General features: G+C 49.3%; 1 protein-coding gene across 3 annotated transcripts in view; it reads left to right on the forward strand.

The window, feature by feature from the left end:
* LOC140403681 (carbohydrate sulfotransferase 3-like) overlaps positions 1–18,789 on the forward strand; it is a 197,668-nt gene that overhangs the window by 79,379 nt on the left and 99,500 nt on the right. Inside the window, exon 1 of one of the 3 annotated variants that reach the window (XM_072491846.1) lies at positions 6,996–7,321. The exons of 1 other annotated variant lie outside the window; for it this stretch is intronic. The gene's annotated coding sequence lies outside the window, so the exon portion shown is untranslated. Of the gene's footprint in view, positions 1–6,995; positions 7,322–7,780; positions 7,971–18,789 lie in introns of those variants that run through there. One more of the 3 variants, XM_072491847.1, reaches the window with a different exon arrangement.

Here is an 18,789-nt window from a genome sequence, read left to right on the forward strand (position 1 = left end):
AATCTGCGCATTCCCTACGTGCGAACGTTGGGAGCAGGGGCCGGCCATTCAGCCCCTCGAGCCTGCTCGCCCATTCAATAAGATCGGTGGCTGGTCTGATGGCAACATCCTGCCTACTCCCGATAACCTTTCACCCCTTGTTCATCAAGAACCCGTCTACCATCTGCCTGAATAATATTCAACGACTTCCATTACCCTTTGAGAAAGGGAGTTCGGAAGACCCACTCAAGTCTGAGAGAAAAACAATTCTCAACTCTGAATAATATTCCAGAATATTTCTTCTTTTCAAATATATATTCAATTCCCTTATGGAAGTTAACATTGACTTTGCTCCACAACGCTTTCAGACAATGCAATTCAGATCATAACAATTTGTTGCATTCAAAATATTCTGCCCTGGTTTTCTGCCAGTAAAAATCGTTTCTCCTTAATTATTTAATCACCGTCACGGTGGCACAGTGGTTAGCACTGCTGCCTCACAGCCCCAGGGACCCAGGTTCAGTTACGACCTTGGGTCACTGCCTGCGTGGAGTTTGAACGTTCTCCCTGTGTCTGCGTGGGTTTCCTCCGGGTGCTCCGGTTTCCTCCCACAGTCCAAAGATGTGCAGGTTAGGTGGATTGGCCATGATAAATTGCCCCTTAGTGTCCAAAGGTGTGCAGGTTAGGTGGATTGGCTATGCTAAATTGCCCCTTAGTGTCCAAAGGTGTGCAGGTTAGGTGTGCAGACAGAGGAAGAGTAGGAAGGCAGTGCAGGGATCCCCTGCGGTCATCTCCCTCCAAAACAGATTTACCGTTTTGGAAACTGTTGGGGGAGATGGCTCACCAGGGGAAGGTGGCAGCAGCCAGGTTCATGGCACCGTGGCTGGCTCTGCTGCACAGAAGGGCGGGAAAAAGAGTGGCAGAGCTATAGTGATAGGGGATTCAATCGTAAGGGGAATAGACAGGCGTTTCTGCGGACGCAAACGAGAATCCAGGTTGGTATGTTGCCTCCCTGGTGCAAGGGTCAAGGATGTCTCGGAGCGGCTGCAGGGCATTCTGGAGGGGGAGGGTGAACAGCCAGCTGTCGTGGTGCATATAGGCACCAACGATATAGGTAAAAAACGGGATGAGGTCCTACAAGCTGAATTTAGGGAGTTAGGAGTTAAACTAAAAAGTAGGACCTCAAAGGTAGTAATCTCAGGATTGCTACCAGTGCCACGTGATAGTCAGAGTAGGAATGACAGGATAGCTAGGATGAATACGTGGCTTGAGAGATGGTGCAAGAGGGAGGGTTTCAAATTCCTGGGACATTGGGACCGATTCTGGGGGAGGTGGGACCTGTACAAATCGGACGGTCTGCATCTGGGTGGGACCGGAACCAATGTTCTCGGGGGGGTGTTTGCTAGTGCAGTTGGGGAGGGTTTAAACTAATGTGCCAGGGGGATGGGAACCGATGTAGGAAGTCAGTGGGGACAGAAACAAAAGGCAGGAAGGGAGAGTGTGTAAAGCATGACCAGAGAAAGCAGGGCAGAGAGCAAGGAAGGTCTACATTAAACTGCATTTATTTCAATGCAAGGGGCCTGACGGGCAAAGCGGATGAACTCAGGGCATGGATGGGCACATGGGACTGGGATATTATAGCTATGACTGAAACATGGCTAAGGGAGGGGCAGGACTGGCAGCTCAATGTTCCGGGCTACAGATGCTATAGAAAGGATAGAACAGGAGGTAAGAGAGGAGGGGGAGTGGCGTTTTTGATTAGGGAGAACATCACGGCAGTACTTAGAGGGGATATATCCGAGGGTTCGCCCACTGAGTCTATATGGGTGGAACTGAAAAATAAGAAGGGAGAGATCACCTTGGTAGGACTGTACTACAGGCCCCCAAATAGTCAGCGGGAAATTGAGGAGCAAATATGTAAGGAGATTACAGATAGCTGCAAGAATAATAGGGTGGTAGTAGTAGGGGACTTTAACTTTCCCAACATTGACTGGGACAGTCATAGCATTAGGGGCTTGGATGGAGGGAAATTTGTTGAGTGTATTCAGGAGGAATTTCTCATTCAGTATGTGGATGGACCGACTAGAGAGGGGGCAAAACTTGACCTCGTCTTGGGAAATAAGGAAGGGCAAGTGATAGAAGTGCTAGTGAGGGATCACTTTGGGACAAGTGACCATAATTCCATTAGTTTTAAGATAGCTATGGAGAATGATAGGTCTGGCCCAAGAGTTAAAATTCTTAATTGGGGCAAGGCCAATTTTGATGGTATCAGACAGGAACTTGCAGAGGTAGATTGGGGGAGACTATTGGCAGACAAAGGGACGGCTGGTAAATGGGAGGCTTTTAAAAATGTGTTAACCAGGGTGCAGGGTAGGCACATTCCCTTTAGAGTGAAGGGCAAGGCTGGTAGAAGTAGGGAACCCTGGATGACTCGAGATATTGAGACTCTGGTCAAAAAGAAGAAGGAGGCATATGACGTACATAAGCAACTGGGATCAAGTAGATCCCTTGAAGAGTATAGAGATTGTCGAAATAGAGTTAAGAGGGAAATCAGGAGGGCAAAAAGGGGACATGAAATTGCTTTGGCAAATAATGCAAGGGAGAATCCAAAGAGATTCTACAGATACATAAAGGGGAAAAGAGTAACTAGGGACAGAGTAGGGCCTCTTAAGGATCAACAAGGGCATTTATGTGCAGAGCCACAAGAGTTGGGTGAGATCCTGAATGAATATTTCTCATCGGTATTCACGGTGGAGAAAGGCATGGATGTTAGGAAACTAAGGGAAATAAATAGTGATGTCTTGAGAAGTGTGCATATTACAGAGGAGGAGGTGCTGGAAGTCTTAAAGTGCATCAAGGTAGATAAATCCCCGGGACCTGATGAAATGTATCCCAGGATGTTGTGGGAGGCTAGGGAGGAAATTGCGGGTCCCCTAACCGAGATATTTGAATCATCGGCAGCCACAGGTGAGGTGCCTGAAGATTGGAGAGTGGCGAATGTTGTGCCCTTGTTTAAGAAGGGCAGCAGGGAAAAGCCTGGGAACTACAGACTGGTGAGCCTAACGTCTGTAGTAGGTAAGTTGCTAGAAGGTATTCTGAGAGACAGGATCTACAAGCATTTAGAGAGGCAAGGACTGATTCGGGGCAGTCAGCATGGCTTTGTGCGTGGAAAATCATGTCTCACAAATTTGATTGAGTTTTTTGAGGGAGTGACCAAGAAGGTAGATGAGGGTAGTGCAGTAGACGTTGTCTACATGGACTTTAGCAAAGCCTTTGACAAGGTACCGCATGGTAGGTTGTTGCAGAAGGTTAAAGCTCACGGGATCCAGGGTGAGGTTGCCAATTGGATTCAAAATTGGCTGGACGACAGAAGGCAGAGGGTGGTTGTAGAGGGTTGTTTTTCAAACTGGAGGCCTGTGACCAGTGGTGTGCCTCAGGGATCGGTGCTGGGTCCACTGTTATTTGTGATTTATATTAATGATTTGGATGAGAATTTAGGAGGCATGGTTAGTAAGTTTGCAGATGACACCAAGATTGGTGGCATAGTGGATAGTGAAGAAGGTTATCTAGGATTGCAACGGGATCTTGATCAATTAGGCCAGTGGGCCGACGAATGGCAGATGGAGTTTAATTTAGATAAATGTGAGGTGATGCATTTTGGCAGATCGAATCAGGCCAGGACCTACTCAGTTAATGGTATGGCGTTGGGGAGAGTTATAGAACAAAGAGATCTAGGAGTACAGGTTCATAGCTCCTTGAAGGTGGAGTCGCAGGTGGACAGGGTGGTGAAGAAGGCATTCGGCATGCTTGGTTTCATTGGTCAGAACATTGAATATAGGAGTTGGGACGTCTTGTTGAAGTTGTACAAGACATTGGTACGGCCACACTTGGAATACTGTGTGCAGTTCTGGTCACCCTATTATAGAAAGGATATTATTAAACTAGAAAGAGTGCAGAAAAGATTTACTAGGATGTTGCCGGGACTTGATGGTTTGAGTTATAAGGAGAGGCTGGATAGACTGGGACTTTTTTCCCTGGAGCGTAGGAGGCTTAGGGGTGATCTTATAGAGGTCTATAAAATAATGAGGGGCATAGATAAGGTAGATAGTCAACATCTTTTCCCAAAGGTAGGGGAGTCTAAAACTAGAGGGCATAGGTTTAAGGTGAGAGGGGAGAGATTCAGAAGGGCCCAGAGGGGCAATTTCTTCACTCAGAGGGTAGTGAGTGTCTGGAATGGGCTGCCAGAGGTAGTAGTAGAAGCGGGTACAATTGTGTCTTTCAAAAAGCATTTAGATGGTTACATGGGTAAGATGGGTATAGAGGGTTATGGGCCAAGTGCGGGCAACTGGGACTAGCTTAATGGTAAAAAACTGGGCGGCATGGACTGGTTGGGCCGAAGGGCCTGTTTCCATGCTGTAAACTTCTATGATTCTACTTCTATGATTGGCCATGATAAATTGCCCCTTAGTGTCCAAAGTTGAGCAGGTTAGGTGGATTGGCTATGCTAAATTGCCCCTTAGTGTCCAAAGGTGTGCAGGTTAGGTGGATTGGCTATGCTAAATTGCCCCTTAGTGTCCAAAGGTGTGCAGGTTAGGTGGATTGGCTATGCTAAATTGCCCCTTAGTGTCCAAAGGTGTGCAGGTTAGGTGGATTGGCCATGATAAATTGCCCCTTAGTGTCCAAAGGTGTGCAGGTTAGGTGGATTGGCTATGCTAAATTGCCCCTTAGTGTCCAAAGGTGTGCAGGTTAGGTGGATTGGCTATTCTAACTGCCGCTAGGTGGAGTTGCGGGGTAGGATGGGGGATTGGGTCTAGGTTGGGTGCTCTTTTGGAGGGTTGATGTGGGCTCAATGAGCTAAATGGCCTCCTTCTGCACTGTAGATATTCTATGGTTGTTTATAAAATTTTTTTTTAGAATATCCAATTCATTTTTTCCAATTACGGGGCAATTTAGCGTGGCCAATCCACCTACCCTGCACATCTTTGGGTTGTGGGGGTGAGACCCACGGGGATTCTATGAAACTTTCCACATGGGCAGCATGGTAGCACAGTGGGTAGCACTGTTGCTTCACAGCGCCATGGACCCGGGTTCGATTCCCGGCTTGGGTCACTGTCTGTGCGGAGTCTGCACGTTCTCCCCGTGTCTGCGTGGGTTTCCTCCCGGTGATCCGGTTTCCTCCCACAAGTCCCAAAGGACGAGCTTGTTAGGTGAACTGGACATGCTGAATTCTCCCTCCGTGTATCCGAACAGGCATTGGAGTGTGGTGACTAGGGGCTTTGCACAGTAACCTCTTTGCAGTGTTAATGTAAGCCTACGTGTGACAACAGTGAAGATTATTATTATTAATATGTGGCAATCCCCTCCATCCCAAGAATCATCTCATTGAACCTTCACAGAACTGTCCCCAAGTATTTTCATCATAGATTATCATAGAATTTACAGTGCAGAAGGAGGCCATTCGGCCCATCGAGTCGGCGCCGGCTCTTGGAAAGAGCACCCCACCCAAGGTCAACACCTCCACCCTATCCCCATAACCCAGTAACCCCACCCAACACTAAGGGCAATTTTGGACACTTAGGGCAATTTATCATGGCCAATCCACCTAACCTGCACATCTTTGGACTGTGGGAGGAAACCAGAGCACCCGGAGGAAACCCACGCACACACGGGGAGGATGTGCAGACTCCGCAGAGACAGTGACCCAAGCCAGAATCGAACCTGGGACCCTGGAGCTGTGAAGCAATTGTGCTATCCACAATGCTACCGTGCTGCCCCTTCAAATAAGGTGACCAAAATTGCGCACAGTGGTCCAGGTGTGGTCTCACCAATGCCGTGCACAGTTCCTGCCACCCTGGTGAAGGGCCTTTCCAAAATGTTCACACACCTTCACCGACATGCTCGGTTGGACATCATTTCCACTTCCGGAATGTTGGGTTGGCAGTGAAGATGGTGCCAGTGAGTGAACAATGAAGAGTAATGATAGCTGGGGAAGAAGAGGAAATGTAAACAATTGACACACTACACTACCTCAGCACGTCCCAAGGCCAATGTGGTAACTTGGTCGCGTGATCGGTGTTCGAATGCCGGAAAGGCAGCAATTTGTGCACGGCAAGGTCCCATGAACAGTAATATGATGGCCAGATTGTCTGTTTTTGTGAGGGCGATTGTGGGGGTTAAGTCTTGGTCAGAACATCAGGGAATCTTCACCTGCTCTCCTTCCAATAGTGCAAAGGGACCATCTACCTGAGCAGGCTGACAGGATCTCAGTTTAATGTCTCATCTCAAAGTTGACACCTCCGGCAGTGCTGCCCTCCCTCAGTAGTGCAGTGGAGTGCCAGGCTGGGTAATTTACTGTACAATAAAACCCATGACCTTCTGACTCAGTGACAGGAGTGTTACCCATTGAACCAATACTTGAGCCAGTGCTGTATCCCCCCTCCTCTTATCTGTTAATCTGCAGCAGGGTCCCAGGTTAAACCCTCTTTTTTTTTCTTCTCTATAAATTTAGAGCGCCCAATTCATTTTTTTCCAATTAAGGGGCAATTTAGCGCGGCCAACCCACCTAGCCTGCACAGCTTTGGGTTGTGGGGGCGAAACCCACGCAGACAGGGGGGAGAATGTGCAAACTCCACACGGACAGTGACCCAGACCCGGGATCCAACCTGGGACCTCGGCGCCGTGAGGCTGCAGGGCTAACCCACTGCGCCACCGTGCTGCCCCCAGGCTGTACCCTCTTGGCTGGTATTCTACAGCAGTGTACCAGGTAAGACCCTCTTAGCTGGTATTCTGTAGCAGCGCACCAGGCTGTACCCTCTTGGCTGGTGCACTGCACAAGCATATTTTGAGGGGGTGGGGGGAGGGAAATCTGTCCCTTCTTAAAGAAATCCAGGATGCCTCCTAACTTGCAAAGTCTTGGGGGTGGGGAGAGGGCTGAAGACAAGAGGGGAGGGGTGCTGGAGACCAGGCGCCCGTGTCTCCCCGCTGAAACTGACGCCAGTGTGTGTGTTGAGTTTCATTCATCCCTGGGCGAGCTGCGCGGAGTGAGCCTACAATTCCCCTCCTCCTTCAATCCCCCCCCCCCCTCCTCCTCCTCCCCCTCCCAGGGGCGGGATCGGGGTGGAAACGATGCCGACGGGAATGCCGACGGGGCATCTCAAAGCCTGGAGCTGCAGAGAACCCCTCTGAGTCCGCTGTGCGAATTTCTCCATTACGTCCCCCCTCCTCCTCCCTTTGTGTCTATTTCAAACCGAGCGGGGCTGCAGAAGGAGACAAGAGGGGTAGAGGGGGGAACGTGTTGATCCTGTGGCTGGGACTGGATGAGATGTGCAGCCCGTGGCTCAGGGTAAGAATATCTTTATTTTACAAACATTCTCCAAACCCCCAAACCCCAAATTGTGCTTTATTTCTGAGCAGTTATATCCCCCACAAGGCTTTTGTTGTCTGCTCTCTCTCTCACAGAATTGTTTTAAATTGTATTTTCCTCAACCTGGCAGTTCTAGAGATTTTCAGATTGCCAGGACAGTGTTTTTTTTTTGGGGGGGGGGGGGGTGAAACTGACCTTTTGTCACAATCTTGTCCCAAAGTTTTTTTTTGTTGCTACTTTTCAAAGAGTGCCTTGTTGGGAAGGGGGGTGGGGGCAGGAGTCCCTGCGATTGGTCCTTCCTCTCAAAAACTTCTGACAAGACAGTTGTATCTTTTTTCACAAGTCTTTTTTTTGGTTGCTCTCCTGCTGCAGAGAGGCAGCCCTGCAAATCATCTGCATGTGACTTTGATTTACTCTGCACATGTGGCTCTCTTGCATTTCGGTGCATGTGGGCTGAGGGCTCGACCCAGTTTTGAGACGGTTCTCTCAGAAGGAGAGACTTCACTCGCCTCCAGATTCTGTAATGAAACGCGTATGGGCTTGGATTGCCATCCCCTTCGAAGGCTCTGTTTTACAGACTGCTTAACAGCTGGGAGAGAGTCTGGGCGCCCACACTTGTCAGAGAGAGGTGAGTTCACCCTTCCTTCCACCCACTTTTCCTTTCCCCCTGGGGTATTCCCTTTCCAGGCTAACTATGAGCTGCCTCAGAGGAGAATTGAGGCACTTCAGCCCATCCTTTCTGTGTGAGAATGTTTAATCTAGCAAATGTTCTTACCAACAACTGATTGACAAACACTAAATGTATCCTTTTTAAAAAAATTAAATTGGACCCCTGCATTTGTACTGGTGTTTTGGGCCTGTTTTTGGGGCTGTTCTCAATCATAGAAGCGCTACAGTGCAGAAGGAGGCCATTCGGTCCATCGACTCTGTACCGGCCCTTGGAAAGTGCACCCGATCCAGGCTCAAACCCCCCCCCCCCCCCCCGCCCCATCCACGTAACCCCACGTTGGACTGTGGGAAGAAACCGGAACACCCAGAGGAAACCCAAGCAGACGCGGGGAGAACGTGCAAACTCCACACAGACAGTGACCCGAGGTCGGAATCGAAGCCGGGTCCCTGGAGCTGACAGGCAGCAGTGCTAAGCAGGACAGCCTTTTTAAAAAAAAAAAATTAAAAATCATTTATCGGATGTTGGCTAGGCCAGTGTGTATTGCCCATCCCCTAGTTGCCCTTGAGAAGCTGGTGCCACCTTGAATCATGCCAATCCATGTGCTGTAGGTACACTCACTTTGCTGTTTGGGAGCGATGCCAGGATTTTGACCCAGCGACAGCGTAGGAACGGCCGATATATTTCCAGTTCAGGGTGGTGAGTGGCTTGGAGGGGGACCTCCAGACGGTGGGGTTCCCAGGTCTGTGGTAATTGAAGTTTAATCTTATTTCTATTGCATGAAAGTGCTGGATTGTTCCCAACGTTTCAGGGGCTCACGTTCAATGTCCTTGTTTCCCCAAAGAGTGTAAATTATGTGATTTTTTTTTTTTTTTTTTTTTCACACCGTCTGCTACTGCTTGTTCGGACGTTTCGAGGTGTTGCAGTTTCCCTTGGCTGGTGTTTTTTTTAATCACTGAATTTTTTCCCCCACAATTTAAGATGGCTGGAATACAGATTTAAGGTAATGGACATGGGATTTGAGGAACGTGTCTTCACCCAGAGGGTGGTGGGATTCTGGAACTCGCTGCCTGTGGTAGGGACGGGAACCCTCACTACATTTAAGAAGCATTTAGATGAGCACTTGAAGCGTCACAGCCGTACAAGCCTATGGACCAAGTGCTGGGAAATGGGGTTAGAATCGATTGGTGTTTGATGACCGGTGTGAACAAGGTGGGCTGAAGGGCCTCATCCGTGCTGTAAATCGATGTAACTGTTTGGAGCAACGAAAGCTCAGTTGCAAAGCTGGATTTTGTGTATTCATTCACTGATAGGAGGTGTGAGTTTTTTAGTTTTTGCTGCTCTGCCTCCCAAACAGGAGCTGCTGGGATTGATTACCCCCCCCCCCCCCCCCCAACGCCCCAACCCCCTAACCCCCTAACCCCCTAGACAGTCCCATCGAGCAGAGGCTGGGTCTGACTCTGAATCCTGTCTGATATCAGCTGGTTGGGGGGGGGGGGGGGGGGTGGAACCACCATCCCCTCTCTTTGCACGGGCATTAGGAGCCTATTAATTCCACCCATCCAAATAGGAATGACCCTGTATTGAGTGGTACAAAGGTGGTTATAATAATCTTTATTGTCACAAGTAGGCTTACATTAACACTGCAAAGAAGTTACTATGGAAATCTCCTAGTCACCACATTCTGGCACCTGTTCGGGTACACTGAGGGAGAATTCAGAATGTCCAAATTGCCTAACAGCACGTCTTTTGGGACTTGTGGGAGGAAACCGGAGCCCTCGGAGGAAACCCACGCAGACACGGGGAGAACGTGCAGACTCCGCACAAGACAGTGACCCAAGCCGGGAATCGAACCTGGGACCCTGGAGCTGTGAAGGAACTGTGCTAACCACTGTGCCAGCGTGCTGGTTACGGCCACTGCAGGAGCATTCGCATCCTGTCCCGCCATAGGTCAGCCTGCGAACTCTTCCGCATTGTTAGCCCTGCACAGTTGGTAGTCCCCCTACCTGTGGGGTCAAGCCCCACTCTGGAGATGTGACCATCAGGCGAAATGGGGTTGGCTCTTAACTGCCATTCTCTGAAATGGCCGAGCAAGACATTCAAGGGCAATTCGGGATGGGCAATTAATGTTGGCCCAGCCACATCCCGTGAATGAATTTTTTTTGTTGACGAAAAGTACCGAGGGAGTGCTGCACTGTCAGGGATATGTCTTTCCGACGAGGTGTTAAAGCCAGGCCCCGTTCACCCACTCGGGTGGATCGGAAAAATCCGACGGCTTTATTTCGTAGAGTGGCCGGGAAGTTCAACTCTGGTGTCCCGGCCCGTAACCCTCCAGCAAATGACAGAAGTGGAAAAAAAAACAGATTGTCCGCCCATTGTCCCAGAGTGTCTGTGGGATCTTGCTCTGCACAAACTGCCTGCCGCCTTGCAACGACGACGTTTCGAAAGTAGAAAGAGCGATAAAGCGCTTTGGAGTCATGAGAGAGACGCTGTAGAAAACTGCAAGTTCTTTCTGCTGTCCACGGGAAAGGGGGTGAAGATGTGAAAACAGCAGCTCTATCCGTCCGGCCCTTCCTGAGGCCTGTGGAGCCTTCCCCTAACTCACAGAGAGAGTGAGGACATGCACACCAGCATTCGCTCCTTCGGCCCCCATGAGTTGGGACCGTCTCTTGTGAGCAGACTTGTCACCTATGGAGTAAATGTTTTGAAAGCCTGTTCTTGACCCAGTTGATTGAAGGGAGCACAGAACTTCTTCATAGAAACAGAAATTACTGGAAAAACAGCAGACTTGGCAGCAACTGTGGAGAGAAAGTGAGAGAGAGAGCTGGCGCTATGAGTCAAATGTGACTCTCTTCCAAGCTCAAAACCGTTCCGAAGAAGTGCCATATTGGAGTCAAAACCTTATCCTTATCTCTCCTCTCCACACATGCTGCCAGACCTATTATTTCCCAGCACTTTTATATCAGCTGCCAGCACCCACAGTTTTTATATTAATATATATCTTTGAGTTTGCGATGAAGGCTAATCTCTCCGACTTGATGTGCTGTCAATATTTAATGAGCTGGATATCGGGAGTCACGCCGTTTCATACCTGCTCTGCCCAGAGCAAGGCCCATAGAATCGATAGAACCCCTCCAGTGTAGGAGGAGGCCATTCGGCCCATTGAGTCTTCATCGACCCTCTGAATGAGGGTCCCCCCCCCCCCCCCCAACCTATCTGCGGCAACCCCCGCGCATCGACCACGGCCAGTCCACCTAACCTGCGCATCTTTGGACTGTGGGAGGAAACCGGAGCACCCGGAGGAAACCCACGCAGACACTGGGAGAACGTGCAGACTCCGCACAGACAGTGACCCAAGGTCGGAATCGAACCCGGGTCCCTGATGCTGTGAGGCAGCGGTGTTAACCGCTGTGCCACCGTGCTGCTGGCCTTGCCCCGTTGCCTGCTGATGATTCACTCTGAACCATTTTATTTGACCTCTTTGTCAGTGCTGGGTTGCCATTGCCTTCCACGCTCAAAGGGAGGAGGCGGCTCGTAAGTCGGAGCAGGAATTGGCGTAATTCTGCACCAGACTCTAGCCAACTGAGGTAACTGGCTTCCCTTAAAATCTCGGACACTGCGCTGCAAAGCAGGCAAACTGACCTGTGTGCTGTTTTCTGGGGTGTGAGGAATGTGCTCTCCACATTCCATTACATACCCTTATATATTTCTGCCACGCTTCACTGTTCCTGACTATAACTGTCACTTCCTATTTTGTCAGTGGCTGGGCGATGAATGATCTCCAAGTCTGTAGTTGCACCGTATTCCAGTTCTCTTCCAAGCTAGTGGTGCACTAAGCCAGACTTGTGGCTTACTACAGCTAGTAATTCCCGGAACAGGTCGCTAGTCTGTTGCCAGGGGCTTATAGCTTGAGGGGCGCCCCTCCACATCAACCTTGGGTGACCTGAAGTCTCTCCCGCTATTACCTCCCAGCCATTGGCGTGTTTGCAGGTTGACACCCAACCTGTTATGAACGCACCTTCCTCGGCCGTCAAGTCCTGGGGCGGGACTCGAACCTGGAGCTTCCGGCTCAGAGGCAGGGACGTTAACCCACTGCCCCACAAGGTTGTGTCCACAACAGGAAAGTCCCAGGTGCGTGCAATTGTAGGGGGTGTGGTAAAGGATCACAGTAACCCCCCCCCCCCCAAAACCTCCCCACAGCAGACCTAATACAGAAAATTGAGCCCAGGTTCCTACCCAGTGACAGTGGCCACAGAAGTAAATCAGTGCATTTATATAGCGCGTTCAGTGCTTTGTAGCACAGTGGTCCCAGGTTCGATTCCCGGCTTGGGTCACTGACTGTGTGGAGTTTGCATGTTCTCCCCGTATCTGCGTGGGTTTCCTCCCGGTCTCCAGTTTCCTTCCACAAGTCCCGAAAGACTTGCTTGTTAGGTGAATTGGACATTCTGAATTCTCCCTCAGTGTACCCGAACAGGCTCCGGAGTGTGGCGACTAGCGGATTCTCACAGTAACTTCATTGCAGTGGTAATGTAAGCCTACTTGTGACAATAAAGATTATTAATTAATGATGTACTTTTGAAGCATCATTGCTGGTGAAGCGTAGGAAACGAGTTTGCAGACTGTAAGTTCTCATTAACAGCAGAGTGTGATTTCAAATAAGCATGATGTGGATTCATTTATACATTGAAAGCATAAGCGTTGGACTGGGGTGGACACAGTAAGAAGTCTTACAACACCAGGTTTATCATAGAATTTACAGTGCAGAAGGAGGCCATTCGGCCCATTGAGTCTGCACCAACTCTTGGAAAGAGCCCCCTACCCAAGGTCAACACCTCCAACCTGTCCCCATAACCCAGTAACCTCACCCAATACTAAGGGCAATTTTGGACACTAAGGGCAATTTATCATGGCCAGTCCACCTAACCTGCACATCTTTGGACTGTGGGAGGAAACCGGAGCATCCGGAGGAAACCCTGGGAGAATGTGCAGATTCCGCATAGACAGTGACCCAAGCCGGAATCGAACCTGGGACCCTGGAGCTGTGAAGCAATTGTACTATCCACAATGCTACCGTGATGCCCTTAAGGTTAAAGTCCAACAGCTTTATTTGGAATCACTAGCTTTCGGAGTGTAGCTCCTTCATCGGAGCGTAGCTCCTTCATCAAATGAGAGGGTTACAGTGCTTGTATCTTACTGGATCAGAGTTCCTAATGACAGACAAGTGTTATAAAATAAGTGTACTGCAAAATGGATAGTACTAATTACAGAAGTGATTGTGTTGTCACCCCCGGTTTAACATCTCAATCAAAAGGCAGTGAAATGCAGCGTGTCCTGGCAGTACAGCACGGAGGTTTCAGGCTAGGTTTTGTGCCCAAGTCTCTGAGACCTCCAACGACCTGGCTCCGAAATGAGAGAGTGGCCTCTGAGCTCCGGCTGGGAGGACTGGGTTTTTGCACAGACGGGAGGTTCTGCGTTGTCCCAGCAGCCCCGTGGGCGCGCACCACCTTGTGGTCACAAGGAAAGTGAGCGTTTGGACAACCTTTCCAAGACTTGAGGATGGCTTTTGTAAAGTATTTTTCTGCGAGCAGCTCAACAGATCATTACGTGCATGGAAAAAAATAAAAGAAAATACATAATAGGGCAACACAAGGTCCACAATGTAACCACATAATACCCGCATCGAATGAAGCATACAGGGTGTAGTGTTAATGAGGTCAGTCCACAAGCGGGTCATTTAGGAGTCTGGTGACAGTGGGGAAGAAGCTGTTTTTGAGTCTGTTCGTGCGTGTTATGAGATTTTCGTATCTCCAGCCTGATGGAAGAAGTTGGAAGAGTGAGTAAGCCGGATGGGAGGGGTCTTTGATTATGCTGCCCGCTTTCCCCAGGCAGTGGGAGGTGTAGGTGGAGAGAGAGAGATGAGAGAGTCTGGGGCAGATCATCACTGTGTCTGCCTGCTTTTAATAGTGTTGAGATTGGCTTCCTACCACGACCGAGGAAATATGAGGCGGATCAATTAAATATTGGTAAAGCATTGCTTGCGATATCAGGATACAAACATCCTAGTCCTAGTACAGTAATAACCCGCATGTTCCTTCCACCTAAGTTACAAAGTCCGAGCCCATGTTGGCGCTCTTTGGTGAGCAGCTGCCTCCCTGAAGGGGGCGCGTTTCCTCAAGAAATTTAAAACAGGGCTCTTGAACCAGCAGACTCTTCTGGGTTATGTGTATCATATGCGTTTAAAGCACAATCATTGAATCCCTGCAGTGCAGAAGGAGGCCATTCGGCCCATCGAATCTGCACCGACCTTCCGAAAGAGCACCCTACCCACTTCCTCGCCGTTTTCCCCTAACTCCACCTAAGCTACACATTTTTGGACTGTGGGAGGAAACCTGAGCACCTGGAGGAAATCTATGCAGACACGGGGAGAATGTGCAAGCATAAAGGTGGTCAAGAAGGCATACGGCATGCTTGCCTTCATCGGCTGGTGTATTGAGTATAAAAATTGGCAAGTCATGCTGCAGCTGTATAGAAACTTATCCAATATAGTGTTCAATTCTGGTTGCCACACTACCAGAAGGATGTGAAAGCTTTGGAAAGGGTACAGAAGAGGTTTACCAGGATGTTGCCTGGTATGGAGGGCATTAGCTATGAGGAGAGGTTGAATAAACTCGGTTTGTTCTCACTGGAACGACGGAGGTTGAGGGGCGACCTGATAGAGGTCTACAAAATCATGAGGGGCATAGACAGAGTGGATAGTCAGAAGCTTTTTCCCAGGATGGAAGAGTCAATTACTAGGGGACATAGGTTTAAGGTGCAAGGGGCAATGTTTAGCGGAGATGTACGAGGCAAGTCTTTTACACAGAGGGTAGTGGGTGCCTGGAACTCGCTGCCGGAGGAGGTGGTGGAAGCAGGGAGGATAGTGACATTTAAGGGGCATCTTGACAAATACATGAATAGGATGTATGTAGAGGGATACGGACACCGGAAGTGTAGAAGGTTTTGGGTTAGTCAGGCAGGCTTGGAGGGCCGAAGGGCCTGTTCCTGCGCTGTACTTTTATTTGTTCTTAGAACCGGTTTAAAAGGTGCATAGGCAGATTAGGAAGAGGAGGAGGTCATTCAGCCGCATGAGCCTGTCCCATCATTCCATCAGGTCATGACTGATTGCCGCCTTAACCCCTTCTCCCAGCCTCTGATCCACAAACCTGGATCTTGATCTTCAGAATCGCTCCCCCAGCATCCAGAGGCTTTTTAGGGAGAGATTCTTGAACTTCCCACTTCACTTGGTGGGGTAAAAATACTTCCTGACTGCATGTTGTGTTCTTATAAACATTAGATTTACGGACACTAAACCAAACGATGTGTTGTTTAAATTAAATTGGATCCCTGGATTTTTACTGGTATTTTGGGCAGGCGTTCCCAGATTTTGTTGCCTGTTTAAAATCCGAGCAGGCCTGTGCTAATTGAAGTCAAATCTTATTTTTACTGCGTTTAATTGCTGGATTTTTTTTACCAGCGTTTCAGAGTCTCGTGTTCAATCTTTACCCCGAAAAAGTGGATTTTCCCACACCATCTTGCCCCTGCTTGTTCAGAGTTTTATTGTTCGACCGTTCGCCTGTGCAGATGGTTTATTCTTACACTTTCCGCAGCATAAGACGGTTCGAGTATGCACAAAATAAGTGCTCAAGTGTTTGAAGCCGGACTGTGTGGGAATAATTCACTGCTCAGACAAGTGGACCTCGCTGTTGGTGTTAATCTCGTCTGCCTCCCTGGCAGGGTTATTTGCGGGCTTTTCACACCCGGTGTCGGGGAGGGGGTGTCCCTGACGTCAAGGCTGTTTCGTGGAGGAGGAGGGGGGGCTGTGTCGTGTACTGCTTGGAACTTGCCACCTCGGCGGCGCCAGTGCGAGTTTGTTGAAAAGGCGGTTAAATATCGTGCATGGCTGCGCTGGACGTGTTCGGGTTTGAGAAACATGCGAAAAGCAAATCGGCACGGTAGAACAGTGGTTAGCACTGCTGCTTCACAGCAGGTTCGATTCCCGGCTTGTGTGGAGTCTGCATGTTCTCCCTGTGGGTTTCCTCCGGGTGCTCCGGTTTCCTCCCACAAGTCCCGAAAGACGTGCTTGTTAGGTAATTTGGACATTCTGAATTCTCCCTCAGTGTACCCGAACAGGTGCCAGAATATGGTGACTAGGGGATTTCCATAGTAACTTCTTTGCAGTGTTAATGTAAGCCTACTTGTTTCCTCCCACAAGTCCCGAAAGATGTGCTTGTGTGATAATTTGGACATTCTGAATTCTCCCTCAGTGTACCCGAACAGGCGCCAGAATGTGGTGACTAGGGGCTTTTCACAGTAACTTCATTGCAGTGTTAATGTAAGCCTACTTGTTTGTTTTTTTTCCCTTTTTTAATACATTTAGAGCACCCAATTATTATTTTTATTCCCAATTAAGGGGCAATTTAGTGTGGCCAATCCACCTAACCTGCACATCTTTGGGTTGTGGGGGTGAAACCCACGCAGACACTGGGAGAACGTGCAAACTCCACACGGACAGTGACCCAGGGACCTAAGTGCCACATGCCGCCCCTTTGTAAGCCTACTTGTGACAATAAAGATTGCTATTATAAAGATTATTATAATTCCCTGGTGCATCAGAAGGCAACGTTTGCCGATGTCATGCTCGCTGCGCTTTGCGAATAATTCATTGCATGAAGTGTCATGAGATGCTTTAATGTAACATAAGGTGCTGTGTAGATTCACAAATCACTATTGTCATTAATAGCCTTCTCCCTTCCAAATTGAGTTACTCCTTGAGGGGTCGAATTACCTACTCTTCCTGTAACCACGTATCTCAGGTTGCACCTTTCAGGACTGTTACACGTACAGGGCAAAGGATTGGAAAGTTGTTGTTGGCACTGGCTCGCTATGCTGAATGTCTCCGAGTCGAAGCATGAATGCAGTTGACTTCCTCCCCTTAAAGGCCCATCTCAGACCATTGGAGAAGCACCGCATTGTGAAGGAAAGATTTGTGTTTATACGGCACTTTTCATTGGCCATCAGACGTCTCAAAGTGCTTTTACAGGCACGGAAATACGTTTGGCCAGTGTTGCACTATGGGAAAAGCGGGAGCCAATTTGTGCACAGTAAGCTCCCCCAATCAGCACTTTGATAATGACCAGATCATGTGATTTTTTTTTTTCCTGATGTTGATGGAGAGACAGATATTGGCCGAATTACTGAGTCCAACCCCTTCTCCCCTGCTGCTCTGCGAGGTAATCATAGATGCCTACAGTGCAGAAGGAGGCCATTCGGCCCATCGAGTCTGCACTGACCCTACGACAGAGCACCCTATCTCGACCAACTCCCCCACCCTATCTCCGTAACCCGACCCAACCTGTACATCCCTGGACACCAAGGGGTAATTTATATTATGGCCAATACACCCAACCTTCACATCTTGGGACTTGTGGGAGGAAACTGGAGCACCCGGAGGAAACCCATGCAGACACGGGGAGAACGTGCAGACTCCACACCGACAATCACCCAAGCCGGGAAGCGAACCCGGGACCCTGGCGCTGTGGAGTAACAGTGCCAACCACTGTGCCACCGTGCCATCTAGAAGCCAGGTAATGACCATGCCCAATAAGAGAGAATCTAACCATTGCCCATGGAACTGTGGGTGTGCGTACGCCACACGGTCTGCAGCGGTTCAAGAAGGCAGCTCACCACCCCACTGTCTCAAAGGCAATCAGGAATGGGCAGCAAATGCTGACCCAACCAGCAACGCCCACATCCTCTGAAAGAATAAATGAAAAAACACCAGTGAGCAACGTCTGATATTCCCCCGGCGTAGGGGGGGGTGTAATTGCTCTGATTGTGGGCTGCTGGGGGACAGCTGAAGATGGTGGATTGAGTGTGCATTGATGATGCATTCAAGTTTGTGTATTCTGACACTCCTGTCCAAATAATGGTACGGACCCGTTGGGCTGTGTAAGGCTCTGGTCAGACCCTATTTGGAGTATTGTGGGAGGTTTTGGGCCCCGTATCTAAGGAAGGATGTGCTGGCCTTGGAAAGGGTCCAGAGGAGGTTCGCAAGAATGATCTCTGGAATGAACAGCTCGTCGTAGGAGGAGCAGTTGATCTCTCTGGGTCTGTGCTCGATGGAGTTTAGAAGGATGAGGGGGGGGATCTTGTTGAAACTTACAGGATACTGCGAGGCCTGGATAGAGTGGACAGGGAGAGGATGTTTCCACTTGTAGGGAAAAACTAGAACCCGAGGGCACAGCCTCGGACTGAAGGGACGATCCTTTAAAACAGAGATGAGGAGGAATTTCTTCAGCCAGCGGGTGGTGAATCTGTGGAACCCTTTGCCGCAGAAGGCTGTGGAGGCCAAATCACTGAGTGTCTTTAAGACAGGGGTAGATAGGTTCTTGATTAATAAGGGGATCAGGGGTTGTGGGGAGAAGGCAGGAGAATGCGGATGAGAAAATATCAGCCATGATCAAATGGCGGAGCAGACTCGATGGGCCGAATGGCCTAATTCCGCTCCTATGTCCTATGGGTGGAGGGGTTTAGTTCTGTGCTGTTCAGTCCCTGTATATCTAACTGTGCTTGCATTTAATATGCTGATATCTAATATATTGCTACCAATATGCTAAATAAGGCTAATGACCCTACTGCCTGAGCAGGCTCATTGACAAAGCTGACAGAATTACCACAGCGACAGGGCAGATTTTAGCAAAGGGCACGTTTACATCCACAGAGTCCTCCCTCGCACTGCGGG

The sequence above is a fragment of the Scyliorhinus torazame genome, chromosome 28 (genome assembly GCF_047496885.1).
Source record: "Scyliorhinus torazame isolate Kashiwa2021f chromosome 28, sScyTor2.1, whole genome shotgun sequence".
Lineage (NCBI taxonomy): Eukaryota > Metazoa > Chordata > Chondrichthyes > Carcharhiniformes > Scyliorhinidae > Scyliorhinus > Scyliorhinus torazame.